Source organism: Bactrocera tryoni, chromosome 5 (assembly GCF_016617805.1).
Source record: "Bactrocera tryoni isolate S06 chromosome 5, CSIRO_BtryS06_freeze2, whole genome shotgun sequence".
NCBI classification, from domain to species: domain Eukaryota; kingdom Metazoa; phylum Arthropoda; class Insecta; order Diptera; family Tephritidae; genus Bactrocera; species Bactrocera tryoni.
This window is the reverse complement of record NC_052503.1, coordinates 72288917-72304112: the sequence shown is the minus strand read 5'-3', so window position 1 is coordinate 72304112 and position 15196 is coordinate 72288917. Positions and strand designations below refer to the sequence as shown.

Genomic DNA, 15196 nt, shown 5'->3' with positions numbered 1-15196 from the left:
TTTTTGTATTGACAGCGACGTAAATTAATTATAATTCATTGAAATTTCTACCTTTTCGTGGTACAGAGGTAGACAGTGTGTTGCCGATACGAATTTACTAGATTTACCCGAAGGTGCGGCTGAAAGCGGTAATTTGTCATGGACTTTGGTATTCGTTAAAAAAAATTTATGAAATGAAATAAAATATCACGCGATGACTGTACATAGAAAGCAAAAGTATCAAGGAAATAATTATTGCTGTGGCAAATATTGGCAGAAAATTAAAAAAAAAAATTTTAAGTTCTGTGAACTCGATTTTTAAATAAGGCATGTCTCAAGCTGGAACTCCATGTCAAACCTTGAAGCTTTCAGCTTTAGTCAACATGAGCAAATGTGGCTCAAGCATAAGCGGTGTCTACGCCAATAAAGAAGAAGAGAATAGGTAGCCACATGTTGACCAAGAAATCACCTAACATACTCTGGACTAGAAATAAATTCAACTAGGCAAGAAAATTTCTGAAACTACCGCGATCAGAAGCACATCTCTCAAGCTATGCACTCCTTATACCAAACCCTGAACCAATCTACGAAGCACAAATCAGTCACGCACTATTTCAAGAGAGCCCTTTAAAAATGGAAAGAAGATATGATGAAATCTTAACAAAACAACCAAACTATCACTTCAATCAGTGGTTTACGAAACTACAGTTATAATGAAGGCCTATTCAATTTTGGAAAAACAAACCGGTTGCCCTTGACGAAGAAAAAATCAAGCTTCGTTTACTAATATATAGCGAATCTCAAGTCACAAGAAGCTCGACTATGCTGAAATGCTTCAAAATTACAGAGAGCAATGAATTATAAGAGATGAGAACTATAAACACTCAAGTCTTATTCTTCTTCTTTGGCACTCCAAACGTGGGTGGGTTCGAGCCGAGAACGCAAAACTTCGCCAGTTTCCTCTATACTTTGCAAGAATGCGACAGTTATACTGTAGAGCTCATGCAGCTCGTAGTTCCATATTCTTCGATATTCACCGGCCACGCGGACGGCTTCAAAAATCTTGCGGAGAACACTCTACTCAAAGACCCAAAGTAATTTCTCTTCTCAGCTCGTTATCGTCCTTTTCTTCATCGATCTGCTACTCATTTGCTTCCAGCTCTGTGGTTAAGACCTATGGTATCAATATCAGCTGCGTACCCGAGTGGAATTGTATTTTTTAAGTTTAATTATTAAATTGTGTTTGTCGCGGGTCTTCTCCGGGCTTTCATTTATTATATACAAATACCTTATCACGCTAACTTTTTCAGGTCAAAAGCCGCATTGTTAAAGTTCAAACATTTTACTCAAATTTTCCACACAGAACAATCGCAATGTCAGGAAAGCTGATCCCGCGAGAGCCTGCGAAATCTCCCTTCTTGTGCATTGGGCAGAGTACACTCATATTCTAATCATTGGGCATGTATTATGCCGACCAAATCGTACTTAGAAACTGGAAAATCTTTCCAGATGCTCTCCGCTGGATTTAAAAAGCTTAGCCGTTATTTACTCAAACTCTCAAGTAGACATAAAAGGTTCCAGCATTTACTGGCCGCCGGTTTTTGAGACACTTTGACAATTCACAATTTCGCAGAGACTTATCAAGCCATTAGTATTCATGTGCCTAGCTTTTCTAAATAAGAATAATACTTATTTTAAGCTGAAGTAAGAAGGCGAATCAGCCCTCCCCACGGTTATGCGCAGGGTTTGAGACCCGCCATGTAGAAACAAAACCCAATGAAAGGAAGAAAACAGACACAACTTTGCAACAGACCTCATTATATTATTATCTAACAAAAACATGCTTTCATTTTTAACTTTTGTAGTTGTCCCATTTCTTTCTCTCCGCAGCTTCTCCACTTTGAGGAACATCACACAAAACACAAGTGTCTAAGGACAATTGAATTAACACAAATGCGTAGACAAAAGACAAAACACTAAGCAGACAAGATAAAGAATAAATTGCTGCCAACAATAAAGGAAAGTTTAAGCGACAAGAAAAGCAAAACGAGCAAATACGAGTCTAAGACAGCATTAGTTGTTGTTATTAGATGTTAGAAGATTTGCCAGCAGCATCCATCATTGACAAGCTGACACTTCATTATAACGCCATATTAAGCTAGGCTTGTTACTCTCATTCATATTCATAAGTGAAAATACACGGACATATGTACACATAATTAAGACACGTCCATTCTTTATATAATCGGTGTGCGACAGCATTAAACATTTGCTGCATTTACTTCAGTCTTTAAACACTGTGGCAAGTTTGTAGTCTATGTCAGTCTAGCAAGGACTTAAGACTATACAAAAAAGGACTTAAGACTATACAAAAAAGGCAAAGTCGTTAAAGATTATTACACGCATTCATCTAGAGTTATGCATATCTGTTTAAACCTGTTCAAAATCATAAACCATAACCTACAAATAACTGAGCATGAGTGACACAAGAGAGGGATGAGAGTAAAAATTGTGCTTAGCTAAATCTTTACAGTTTAGTATTAGCTGTAATACCCTAGTGGACGTTGCGCTGCCATAAGTGACTCTTATTCGCCATATACCTTATATGAAAGTAGCAAGTAGATCTAAGCCAAGACAAGGCTCTAAGCCAGATTTAAGTCAAAGTCAAATGCAAAGAAAAATTGTGCTCCAAATAAAGAAATAGATTGTATTAGTTAAGCTGGGCTAGAAGAGTAAAGCCCATAATCGGCGTACAAAATATAAACTGGCTAAGAAACACGCGACAGCAAGCTAAATTTTTAATATTACGGAGGCAGCTAAGATCAACAGCAGAGATCATGGCTTCTTTGGTACTGAACGAGCCTTTAATGAAAAAAAGTTGAACTAATCGCGGCATTTGTTGATAAAATCAAATAGTATGACTTTAGCGGTTCGAGCTGAGTCAAGAGTCAACTCCAAATTTTGCGTAGAATCTTAAGGAAAATATATATTTTTTACTCTTTTTGTCGCATATCATTGGCAAATTCTCAGTATGTATCGCTCATTGCGTTCACATACGTATTGGAATTATGGAAAGCAAGGACCGAATGAGTAGCAGCGAACTGTTATGCACAAGAACACAAAGCGTGCCGTCCACTCGCTTTCAGAAAACCGTTTTGAGCAATCAAAGAGTCCGCATGTGAACCGGCACCCATTTGGTGTCAGTAACAAGCTAAATCTTTGAACACGAGTGAGAATAAGAGTGCAGCGAATGTGAAACATGAGCAAAACCTAGTTCGGAGAGAGAGCTGAGTAGAAAAGATACACTAAGGGAAAACAAATTTAAATGATAAAGGCTTTTAAGGTTTGTGCACCGAACAAAACTATTTGAGGGATAAACTTCACTTTTTAAGAATATTCTCAACCATATGTAGGTAGTCGATATATAAACAAAAAAGTGTCTAAGTTAATGTCTTCGGAAGCTTGGTAAGCGCTGGGCCACCATCGGTACATGCGCTGTCATAAAAGCTTTTTGGCTTAAGATCGATTGCAAGAGATCTAGTGATCTCTTTGCCTTCAGTAAGGTTAGACTCTCCCTAGTTTTGGGACTTTTAACAGTCCATTGCCCTATTGTCGTCCAGGAATAATTGAAACTTTCGAGACAACTGTTCTCCGCAAGATCTTTAGAGCTGTCCGCCTGCGCGATGACTATTGAAGAGGATGGTACCACAAACTGAATAAACTTTACGGCGACGACATAGTTAAGCGCCTAAAATTCCAACGAAAACCTTGGCCTAAGGCTGCACAACTGGCGTGACCGCGCAAAGTATAGAGGCAACTGGCAAAGTTGTACATTCTCGGCTCAGATCGAACCACAGTTGTAGTGCCAAAGAAGAAGCAGCAGCAAATTAGACAACAGAAATTTTAAGAAAATCCACGAAAGAGATAAGGTTATAACGGAATCTTTCCGAATACATTAACTTTTGGAGTAACTGGTATGGCTTTCAGCAACTAAGTAAATTACTCTATGTTTTAAATTCTCGGCCCAGGCCGTCACAGAGTTCTAGTTCCACAGAAGAAGAAGAAAAAGCAGCAATATTATAACAATGGTTTTAGAAGAAATCCACGAAAACGAGTGGGTTATGACCGAATCTTTCGGAATGCCCAAACTTTCGGAATAACCAAAAATTTAACTAAGACTAAACGAACTACATATAGACTAATGTAATGGTGTGAAACCGAAAGACTGTACTTAACAATTTGAAGATTCGTAGGAATACTAAGTCTTTTCAACTTTATCCAATTACGAAATGACGAAATTTCGACCAATAGGTATGCCAAAGAGTTAACTTCCACTTAAGTAGTGCGACCCCAAATATAACAACTCACATGATCCCTTTAAGTGGCATGGCGTCCAAAAAGAGTATCGCCGTAATACCAATTAAAACCCATTTTATTTTCTACATTATTTAATTAGACTTTTTTGTAACCGCTAACGAGTATACACCACACCATCCGAAGAATTTGCAATCGAATTCGCGCCATTCGTGCTATGCATTCCATGCACCTTTTGCAGTTAATGCTTAGTTACTTAATCAGTCTGTGTGGCTAAATTGCACTTTGATTAGAAATTGAGTAACCAGCGAGGCACTCACCTAAATATATATACATACATACATACATACACATGCTTGCCGGTTTACAACAATATAAACTACAGAAATTGCATGCCTGGTCGGCACAAGCACAAAAGCAAAGACAGCTGGCCTTATGGGCCAACATATGAGCGCATACTTTTTGTGCATACTGTATACTGTCGGTATGTATGCTGTGTGGTATTAAGTCTGGTGGAATGGGTGCCTAACTAATAGCCTTTTCTGTGCAAGAAATGTGCGGCAAGAACGTGTTTCTTATATTTAATAGATTGGCAATAATCGGTCAAATACATTATACATATTGTATTATATATATGCATGCATGTGTGTGTGTGTAATGGTAATATTAAAAAATAATGTTAGTACAATTTCATTTGCTGCTGGTATGGTCGCCAACTACTTCATAGCGGCGTAACAAACCGCAGCAACAACTACAGGCAGCTGTAACAACAACATGCAACAGCTAAGCGAAATGTAGCAACAACAGCAGCGTGCGCGCACCGCCGCCGCCACCAACAGCATCACACCTTCATTTTCTAATTTAATGCAATTTCACGTCAACACAACAACTTTAATTTTGCCCATCATAAATCATGAAAAACGCCAAGAAAACCAGCCAAATAGCCACGAGTTGTTGGTAGAAAAAGAAACTGCACTACAAATGAAGTGGTTACTGGCTAAGCATATATGTATGTAGTATAAGTCTGTAGGATTGCGCGTCTGGCAGCAAAGTGCAACATTGCAACAACATATAGGTATGTACCTATGTTGCTGCCTAAGCCTTGTATCTGTCAAGCGCTATGTGGAGCCTGCTCTTAAAGCGCTGCTGACCGTCATCTCACGTTGGCAATTGGACAGACAAGTTTATGTTGTTGTTTCGCCGACAACAACTCGTTCATAGAATTCAGTTCAGGCTACACGGGAACGTCGCATAAGTGCAGCACCGACAGGGCGGTGAAAATTCGCGCTGTGGCACAAAGCAAAAAAATATATATTATATTAAAAGCTCGACATTAAAATAATTTACACTCCTATAAGACATAGATTGCGCCTTAATAAACTCGCGAGTGGCATTTATTGAACAAAGAAGCTGGTTTAGGTTGTATTGCGAAAATATAGCTTATGTTTTGCCGAAGTACCGACCACGCCTTTCAGCAAATTAAGCTGCGTCGAAGGCGAAAATATACATTCCATCGGAATGGTGATGAAACTTTCAGAAAATGAAGCTGGAGAAAAATACCTCTGGCATACTGAATTTGTGTTTCGGAACGTTGGTAAACTCATATAAGAAGCAGATCTAAGCAAATGCAGGCTTTCGCAAGTTATTCGCGGCGCCAATTTCTTAAGCCTTTTCTCCCCAAATATGAAATCTTACAACTGATGACCCAGAGATCAACGGTGAAATGAAGCAGGCTGTAATATCAGTTCAAATGTCATGGGACGTAGCTGCTTTCACCGGCTGGCACAGCGATTTTACAAGCTTGGACCGCACTTCTACTGCAACCGGAGTAGGTTGCGGTAATGGTAGTAATACTGCCGAGCCAGCTCTGCAGCGCACGGCTGCCACAGTCCGTGAATACTCGGACCAGGGAAGCGATGCAAGCTTTAGCAAAGAAAAATAAGAAAAGCTTTTGCGCTGTTCCGAGCAGGTATTTGCGGCTTCCAACTCTGGCAACATGAGAGGGCCCACAAGAAGCCAACGAAGCAAGAGCTGACAGCAAAAGCGCGAAACAAGGCGACGTTCGGGATATGAAACCGACTCGAGAGCAAGTCCAACCTAAAGGAAGAGTAGGTGAAATTGTTGGCTTAGGACAGATAATACGCCCGGGCAGCTTTCGCCACATGCAAATGGTGCTGTGGCTTCGATTCAGTGTTCTTGAACATGCATTGCTGAAAAGAGGCAGTGTTGGACAGAGAAAAAACCTAGGGTACACACGAAAAGGAGACAATTCAGAAACATAGTCGAGAAGGTGAACATCAAGCATGCGGCCAACCAGACGATTACGTCAAAAGCGGCGACGGCTGCAAGTGAGATTGCGAACGCCACTTAATCATACACCGCAGTTACCCGCTGGAACAAAGTATTGAAAACCAACTTCTCGGGGTTAGACTTGAAGCTAAACGCACCCATGTCGTTATTTGATAAAGCAGCATGATTTAGCTCAAATGCAATAATCACCCGTTGTTGTTATAGCCACAGAAAACATGCCTGAAGTCATTTCGAAAAATGGACCTTGACCGGTTAAAATCCCAGTCCGACCTGATTGTCTTGAGAACCGATAACGACTCCTGGCTGACATGGATAAAGGAAGCTGCCAAACTTGTGGTGGACCTCAGCAATATTTCATCGGTGCTTAAGGTGAATGAAGGTTATCGCATACAACGTCAGCCTGCGGACGTGTCGACTAGCGACTGGAAAGTATTAAGCGCGGCAAAATCGTTAGATGAAGTTGGGCAGCCAAGGTTACATGCTCTTGGTTAATAAGGAGACAGACGATGTTCTCTACACAAAACATAGTCTAGTAACACTAGAACATGAAGCAATAAATTTCAAGATTTATACATTTCAGAGTGCAGCTTTCGGCAAGACGATTTCAGCAGCTTCGGTCCGCTTATATGTAGTGTCAACGCTGACCCAGTTTGATTAGGTCGTAATATTTGAACGACAACATACTTAATACGACCAGAGTTGCCGCAGTGCAGCAGATACTAAGAAGAGATCTTCTTAAAAGAGTGAGTACTAGGATGGTTGACAAGGAGCTGGAACGAGCTGGAAGACTTATGCACAGTGATTGCTTTCTACAATATTTTCAATTATACAAGCACCGTTATAAAATCCTAACTGTCATTTTATATGCCCTTACATAAAAAGTCGAAGTGTTCTGCGCGCTATGTGACTTTGACGTCTATTTTTATTTCCAACGGCTGACAGACAGATTGGCATTTGATAAGACGCACAGCGTAATTAGTGCGCCATTGTTGTTATTGTGCAAAAACGTTGCAGTTTTTTCACATATTTTTTTAAATGACACATAAATTTTTCTTGGGCAAATTTTTTTCACGATTTGCCAAGATGAACGCAATGTGGCACCTCAGTTTACTTACAATCAAAAGGAAATGGGAGACAATAGTGTCTGCGCATAGAGCAGCAGCAGCAACAAGAAATGACGCGGAACAATTCATCTAAGATTTGCAAAGAAATTTTCGTTATTTGAGCATGACGCTTGCCGCGCATGCGCGCATCTCCACAGTGTTGCAACGCGAGTGCCGCGTCATTATCATTAACGCGCGCGGAGCAAACAAGCAGCAGTCAGCCAGCCAAGTTCACGTATGTGTGTATGCGTGCAGCAACAACAGTAAAGCAGCCATGTGCCAACAACAGCAACGTGACATGCAATACAATTGCTGTCAATCGCTATTGTTCGCTTGAGGAATTTCGCAAAGGCGGATGCGCGTACATGGCAGGCGACGCGCTGCAGCAAGTGCGTGCGTATGTTGCATGCCACAGCAAAATAAAAAAAAAAAACAAAGCATAACAACAACAAAGCGAAGCAAGTAACAAGCGAGCGCAACATCAGCAATTGGCAATGACGTTGCGTTCGTCGTTAAGACGCTGACAACGCCACGACAATGACGCCGCTGTAGAGGCAACAACGCGTTGCCGCACCCTTTTGCGACGTGCGTTGTGCGTCGCGCGTTGCGTTAACTGCGCGCGCAGGCATTTCGTAGTGTCATTAAAACTATTACTATTATTAGCAGCGGCGTTTTAGTTGTGTGTGTGTGTGTGTGTCAGTGGCAACAGTTTTTGTCTTTGCCGATTTTTCGCAACACTTGCAACACATACATGTATGTGTGCGTAGTTGCGCAAGCGTCGATTGACCAGCATTTTCATTGCGGATACGCGAACAACTCATGCGCACGCGCACTGCAAACGCGCCAACAACAAAACATTCAGAAATATGAAAAGTAATAATTTACTCTAAGAATGCAGGTGCCCAATATGGCACAGGCGGTTGGCCATTGTCGCTGAGTGACTAGGTCGCTGCTATGAATGTTCAAGTGGCCAACGGTGGACAACAATGCCATAATACAAACATACATATATATGTGTATCACTCGCCAACGTAAAAAAAAATCATTGCTGAGTGTGCGATTTGCCACGCATTGCCAACATTCATATGTAATAAGCATTTATATGCGTTCGCATGCCGTCACGTGGGACTTTACTAAATGCTAAAATACATATAAACACACACACACATATGAATACGTTATTGCCAGCGCCTAATTAGGTCCTTATGCCATTATCGGCGCGCTTACATAATTAAAAGTCATAAATATATATATATTGATCTACTCTTAATTGGCATAACTAGCATTACTTATGCTAAATTATACAAGCACCATAGCCAGTACATGCTACGCATGCCCTTTAAGGCAATCAATCAGGCGAAATATGCTCGGCATAATGCTAGAATGTGATCTTTAAAGAGTCTGACACGTTCTAATTAGTGTTCAATCGTTATGGTATTTTTTCGAAATGAAAAGAAAATAAAAATAAAGGCGGAAAAATGTGGCAGGAAAATATGTGTGGCGACAAATTAAGACCGCCTGCGGTGGCGTAATAGCACTGCAGTGCGCTCACGCTGTTTCTTGCCGCATATTCCCATACATTGGCATTACGAGTGTTTGACAAATCGTGCTATGCTGTCAAGGCTTGACGCATGTGGATCTGGTAGGCCTTTAAACGGCTGCTTGTGATTATGAATATGTACGTTTTTGGCACCGGCCTACCAAGTATCGTTGTCACCAAGCCTTTTAACAACCAAATAGGCAATGCAACAACGTGAGAAAGACGTACAATGTTGTCCGTGATGAACAGCAAAACTTCCTCTGGCGGCAGCTGAACAGCCATTTCATTGCAACCCACTTGAAAATAAGTCTAAACTAGATAGCTTTGCTCAGACCAATAGTCTGTAAGGCTAATTATTTGCAAAAGTAGGAAGTACGCTCTTTTTAAGGAAAAATAAAGATTTTCAATATCAAAAAAGTATACCTATGTACATAAATGATCGGAGTTCTCTTTCTATGCTGAAATGAGTTCTACATGATAAGTTTCTATCATTTTTAAAATGTTTGCTTCTAAAAAAAACTGAAAAATTTTATTATGTTAACTAAATAGTGTCTAATTACATGAAGGAATCGATAAAAAAATAGTTACATTATAATTATGAATAGTAGTGGTATTTGGTTGGGTTTTGTTAATGGCACCACCCACCCCCATGGCACTAATGTTTTCTAAAACTTTTTGTAATTACTAAAGTAATTGTAATTGTAATGATTACAGTAATGTTAGTGAAAATATTAACATATTTTTTTGAGTAATGAAAAATAAATAGTTTTGTTTGAAAGTAATCATAATTGTAATAATTGTAATGATTACAGTAATGATAGTTCCACACAAAACAATTATGACGATAGTAATGGAAATTAAATGGTTGTATAATGGAAAGTATTCATATTTGTAAAGATTACAGTAATGATAATTAAAATATTAATGCGTATATTTGTCCAGGAAATCAGCATTTGCATTACTAACAAGCAATTAGATGCTAATGTTAGTGATAAGGGTCATTATTCGGTTAAAAATAGCAATGATTATAATGTAATGGTAATGGCAAACTAGAGTAATGGTAGTTCCACTCACAATAATTATGATAAGAGTAATGAAAATTAAATGATTAAATCTGAGAGTAATGATTACAGTAATGGTAATGAAAATTTTAACAATTACGCATTAGCAATGAAAATATGAAGACAAATGTATATCCAAGGGAACAGGATTTGATTTACTCATGAACAATTAGAGAATATTGTATATTTTTCCATGAGGGTAATGATTACAGTAATGGTAATGAAAATTTTAACAATTACGCCTTAGTAATGAAAATATGAAGACAAATGTATATCCAAGGGAACAGGATTTGATTTACTCATGAACAATTAGAGAATATTGTTGGTATTTCGAAGCATTATTTGGCTAAAAAGAGCAATTATTGCATTGTAACGGTAATGGAAGAATACAGTAATGGTAGTTCCACTCACAACAATTATGATATGAGTAATAAAAACTAAATGGTTAAGCCTGAGAGTAATGATTACAGCAATGGTAATCTAAATTTTAATAATTATGTATGGGTAATGAAAATATCAATACAAATTTATTTATTTAATATAATTAAAAATAATTAGTTAGTAATTTTAGTGGTACGAGCCATTACTTGGACAAACAAAGCAATAATTGGATTGTAATGGTAATGAACTTGATTTGCACTACTGAAAATTCAATTAATATAACCTTGTCGGAGAAAAGACCAATAAAAGGCTTAATGGCGATTATAAAGAATTTAAAAATGTATCGATAATTATATAGTAGTGGTAATTGTTTAGTTATGGTTCAAATTATTTTATTAAAATTCTATCGACAGCAATTACGACAAAAGCTTTAACAATTCTTTTTATATATCTGTGGTGAGAAAACGGTTGGAGTAATGGTGATAATTATAGAAATATAATGATGCTGGTAATGACAATTATAATTAAATTACTATGCACCACTTAATTACAACTTTAAGTTACATTTATGTTGCTATAACTACATATGGTAGTAGTAATGCAATTCATAATTATTGAGTTATTTTTAATTACATCTAGCAATTATGGTCGCGGTAGTGGAGTTTAAATAATTTACAACAATTTCGTTAAAGAAAATATGCAAGCATTGCAACACTTACCAGCTCTTGATTGTGTCCGATCTCAACCCATCGAGAAGCACACTGAAAAAGAAAGAAAAGGAGAACTTAAGAATATGAGAAAAAACATTATGTGCAATTTTTATTCTAAGCGGGAATTTGCCAGCAGAACTCGTAAATACAACAACAGCAAACAGTGCTTATACATATAGAGGGCAGGTACTATTCTGAGGACCGATCAGTCAGTCGTAAGTTATTTGTTGCGGCAGTCAATCGACCATGCAGTCAACCAAGCAATCAACCGTGCGCAGTCACCAGGCCAGATAGCTGGGTTAGATAGACGGTGAAGCAGTGAGTTCACTTTATAATCACTGGTAATTGCCACAATAGCCACAAAGTACTTTTTTTATATTGCTGTTTGCACAAACAATAGTTTGCCCAGCCAGCAACAACAGCAGCAACGTCATAGCCATCAGGTGTCACAGGCGACACATTCCGTGCAACATTGTCACAATGCCACAGCGGCATTGAAAGATTGCCAGCGCAGTAATAATATTGCCATCAATTCTGGTGGAGTTTTATATTTCTTATTTTATTTTATTTTTTTTTTGCAGTTTTCTTTTATTAGCTTTCTCACCACAGCGATTTAATGAAGTGTTAACAATGTACAAGTGCAAAGCAAAGTCATTAAATGTTGGCATTTCTTGGCTGTATCTGTGTGTGCGCTTGCCTTACCAGCAATTTGTAAGTATAAATTAGATATTTCTTCTTGGCTTCCTGTATTTTAATTTTATTAAATTTTTCTCATATTATTTAACTTTTTTTTATCTAATCATCTTTGACTTCACGACGTTATCAATCGCTGATATTTTGATGGAAAAATACTCCACTCATTCATAAAAATCTTTCACTGAAATATAAAAAAATTGCAAAAACCCACTTGATTACCAACAACAACACTTCGCTAACCCCGCCAACACTTTGCGATTTAAATATTCAAGTGCATATTTATCTAATCTGAAGTCTAAACACCATTTAGCCAGCACACGCGCAGCGCAAGCAACGCCCATACGTACATATGTATGTATCCGATATACTATATGTAGTAAATAAACTAATTATGTACGCGTACATATGTATGAGAGCAATTTACATATTTCTTATCGCCACCACAGCATATATTTGCATACATTTTATAAACATTTTTATGAATAAAAATATTTTTTTTTTCTTGTTGTTTGCGTTTTATCAGTGCTTATTCTTTATTTCTGCTCTTCAGCATAAAGCTTTTGTCTTCTATTTTCGGTGATGTACGCATATTTCGCTCGAGATTTTAAGAAGCAGTCGTGGCCGAGCGGTTAAGGCGTCTGACTAGAAATCAGATTCCCTCTGGGAGCGTAGGTTCGAATCCTACCGACTGCGAAGCTGTAACGTTTTTTTGGCAAATTTTACTAACAAGTCAAAATTAAATATTTACTTCTTTTTGTGTGGCGGATGTTTCGATAATAGATTGGTAACCTAAAAGTAAACATTTTTATACCCTGAACAAGCCTGAATAAAATGTTTACCACCAAGTTTTTAACACTCCGAATAAAATGTTGAGCTTATAGTGACTTGTTGATAATATGGGGTCTATGCAAATTTTCACCGGTTTTTATTCATGCTAAGCACAAAAATGCGCCGTTATTAGAAAAACTCAATATATCAATTTTATTAAGATAACTCACATATTGGCCGAAATATGCGGTATAAAGTCACGCGGAATTTCGAAAATCCTTATATTAGGTATATGGGGGATAAGGGAAGTATCTGACCCCATTCAAACCATTTTTGATACACAGAGAGATTCCTATCAGGAAAGGATTCTCTCGAGATTTCAATTATATATCTCACACATTGACTCAGATTTTCGGTAAAAAGTCAACTATAGGCTCCGGGGTCCACATATTCGGTACTCAGGAGATTGAACAGTTTTGGTTCCATTTGAACAATTTTTGCCATAAGCTGGCATACATTACGGTGCTTTATACGTTTTCAGTTAATGGCGTTTTTTTTTTTGTGCATGGCGGTCCGATTACGCCCATCTACTAACTCGTCCTTACTCTTTTGCCAAGAAACGCGTATACCAAATTTCATTAATATATCTAAATTTGCATGGACGGACAGACAAGCAGTCACTCGTATATCAAAGCGCCTCGTCATACCGATCATTTATATAAACATAACCCTATATCAATCTCCGATTAATTTTAGGTGATACATACAATCTTTAGGTGAACCAAACTATTATATACTTAGAACTCTGTAGCAACACGTTGCAAGAGTATAAAAAGCACCACCTAAAAATTAAATTTCATTCGAATATCTCATAAACTGGCGAACAAATTATTATAATACCTACAAAACTACGCCTTGTAAATCGCTAGCTCGAATCCGGTTTTAGAACCATAGTCGTAGTTGTTCAGAATGACCCGTAGAAAATTTCCTATATACGCGATTTTTTAGTAAAAAAAATTAACCGTTGTCATGTATGCACATACATACGGGCAGAAATGTATTATAAACAAATATAAATTACATATATAAATTTAAAATAATTTGGTTATAAACTCACCCTTTTAAACTTGGCTTGGCAATATTACACTACGCGGTATTTTTTATAATATTTTGTGTGCGATTCCATAATAAATATGTTTTTATAGCCGTTGTGTTCTTCTCATTTGTTTCCATTTACTATACGCGGCGCTAAAATTCCACTTTTGATGTTCCCAACAATATATGTAAGTATGTATTTTCACAATTTCCTTATTCACTTGTTGTTCTACTGTAATATAATATAAAATTGACATACATACGCCCCGTACCCGAATACGCATTTAAAGAATTTACACTAGGAATTTAACGCATTACGACTTTCACGACACTATTTTTTGCATTTAATAACGATTTTAACTTTAAATTAAACAAAAACACAATTTAACCTTTTAAACAAATACTTTTCACAAATTTTAACAAATATTTGCGACATCACACAAAAATTACGTGCACTCACTTCCATTACCACTTGTAGCTAATATTTTTACTGTTACATCGCATTCCTCAATTGGAGTAATTCAGCTGATTCGCCCTTAATTTCGCTTTCCACGATTCTAGCAAATTCCAGACTCTTTTAAAATCCTTCACAACTCTTGATTATCAATTATTACATGCATAATAGTTTGAAGGTCAACTCCGAACATTAAACAGTTTGGCAACAACAATGCAAACAATCACAGCGTCACTCATTACCATTTCTGCAATGATGAGCACGCAGCTAATACCCCTACTGAGCACACAGCTATTTCGCCTCCTGACCACACAGTCTATGTCACGCATATAGGAGCATGAGCGTATGTGTATGCGAGCGCTTTGCGCAATATTGATACGCAGGTGTAAAACACTGTTAGAAGTAAGAGCGCATTGATGATCAAGAGAGCATTGAAAGCAAAAATGAACTTATGTGAATGCAAGGGTGCTGGAAGTTTTGGTTATGCGGGCGGATTTGAGATGAAGAAGTGTTAAGAGATCAAAGTTGCAGCGATGTTAAGAGTATTCAAAATGTGTTGAGTGTCAATATTACATTAGAGTAGAACAAAAAGTGCGTAAGGAAATTGTGAAAATATACATATGTACATATGTATATGTATATTACTGGTAAAATAAGAAGTGGAATTTTAGAGACTTATATAGTAAATGGAAACAAATGAGCACACAAAGACCATAAAAACATATGTATGTATTTGTTATGAAATCGCAGCCAAGAACAATTTAAGATTCTATAATACCTAATAG

At 37.6% G+C, this 15196-nt stretch overlaps 1 non-coding gene across 1 annotated transcript; it reads left to right on the top strand.

The window, feature by feature from the left end:
* The first annotated feature begins 12705 nt into the window (after window positions 1–12705).
* Window positions 12706–12787, top strand: Trnas-aga. The gene has a single exon. It is a non-coding gene; the product is annotated as a tRNA-Ser (tRNA).
* The last annotated feature ends 2409 nt before the right edge of the window (window positions 12788–15196 follow it).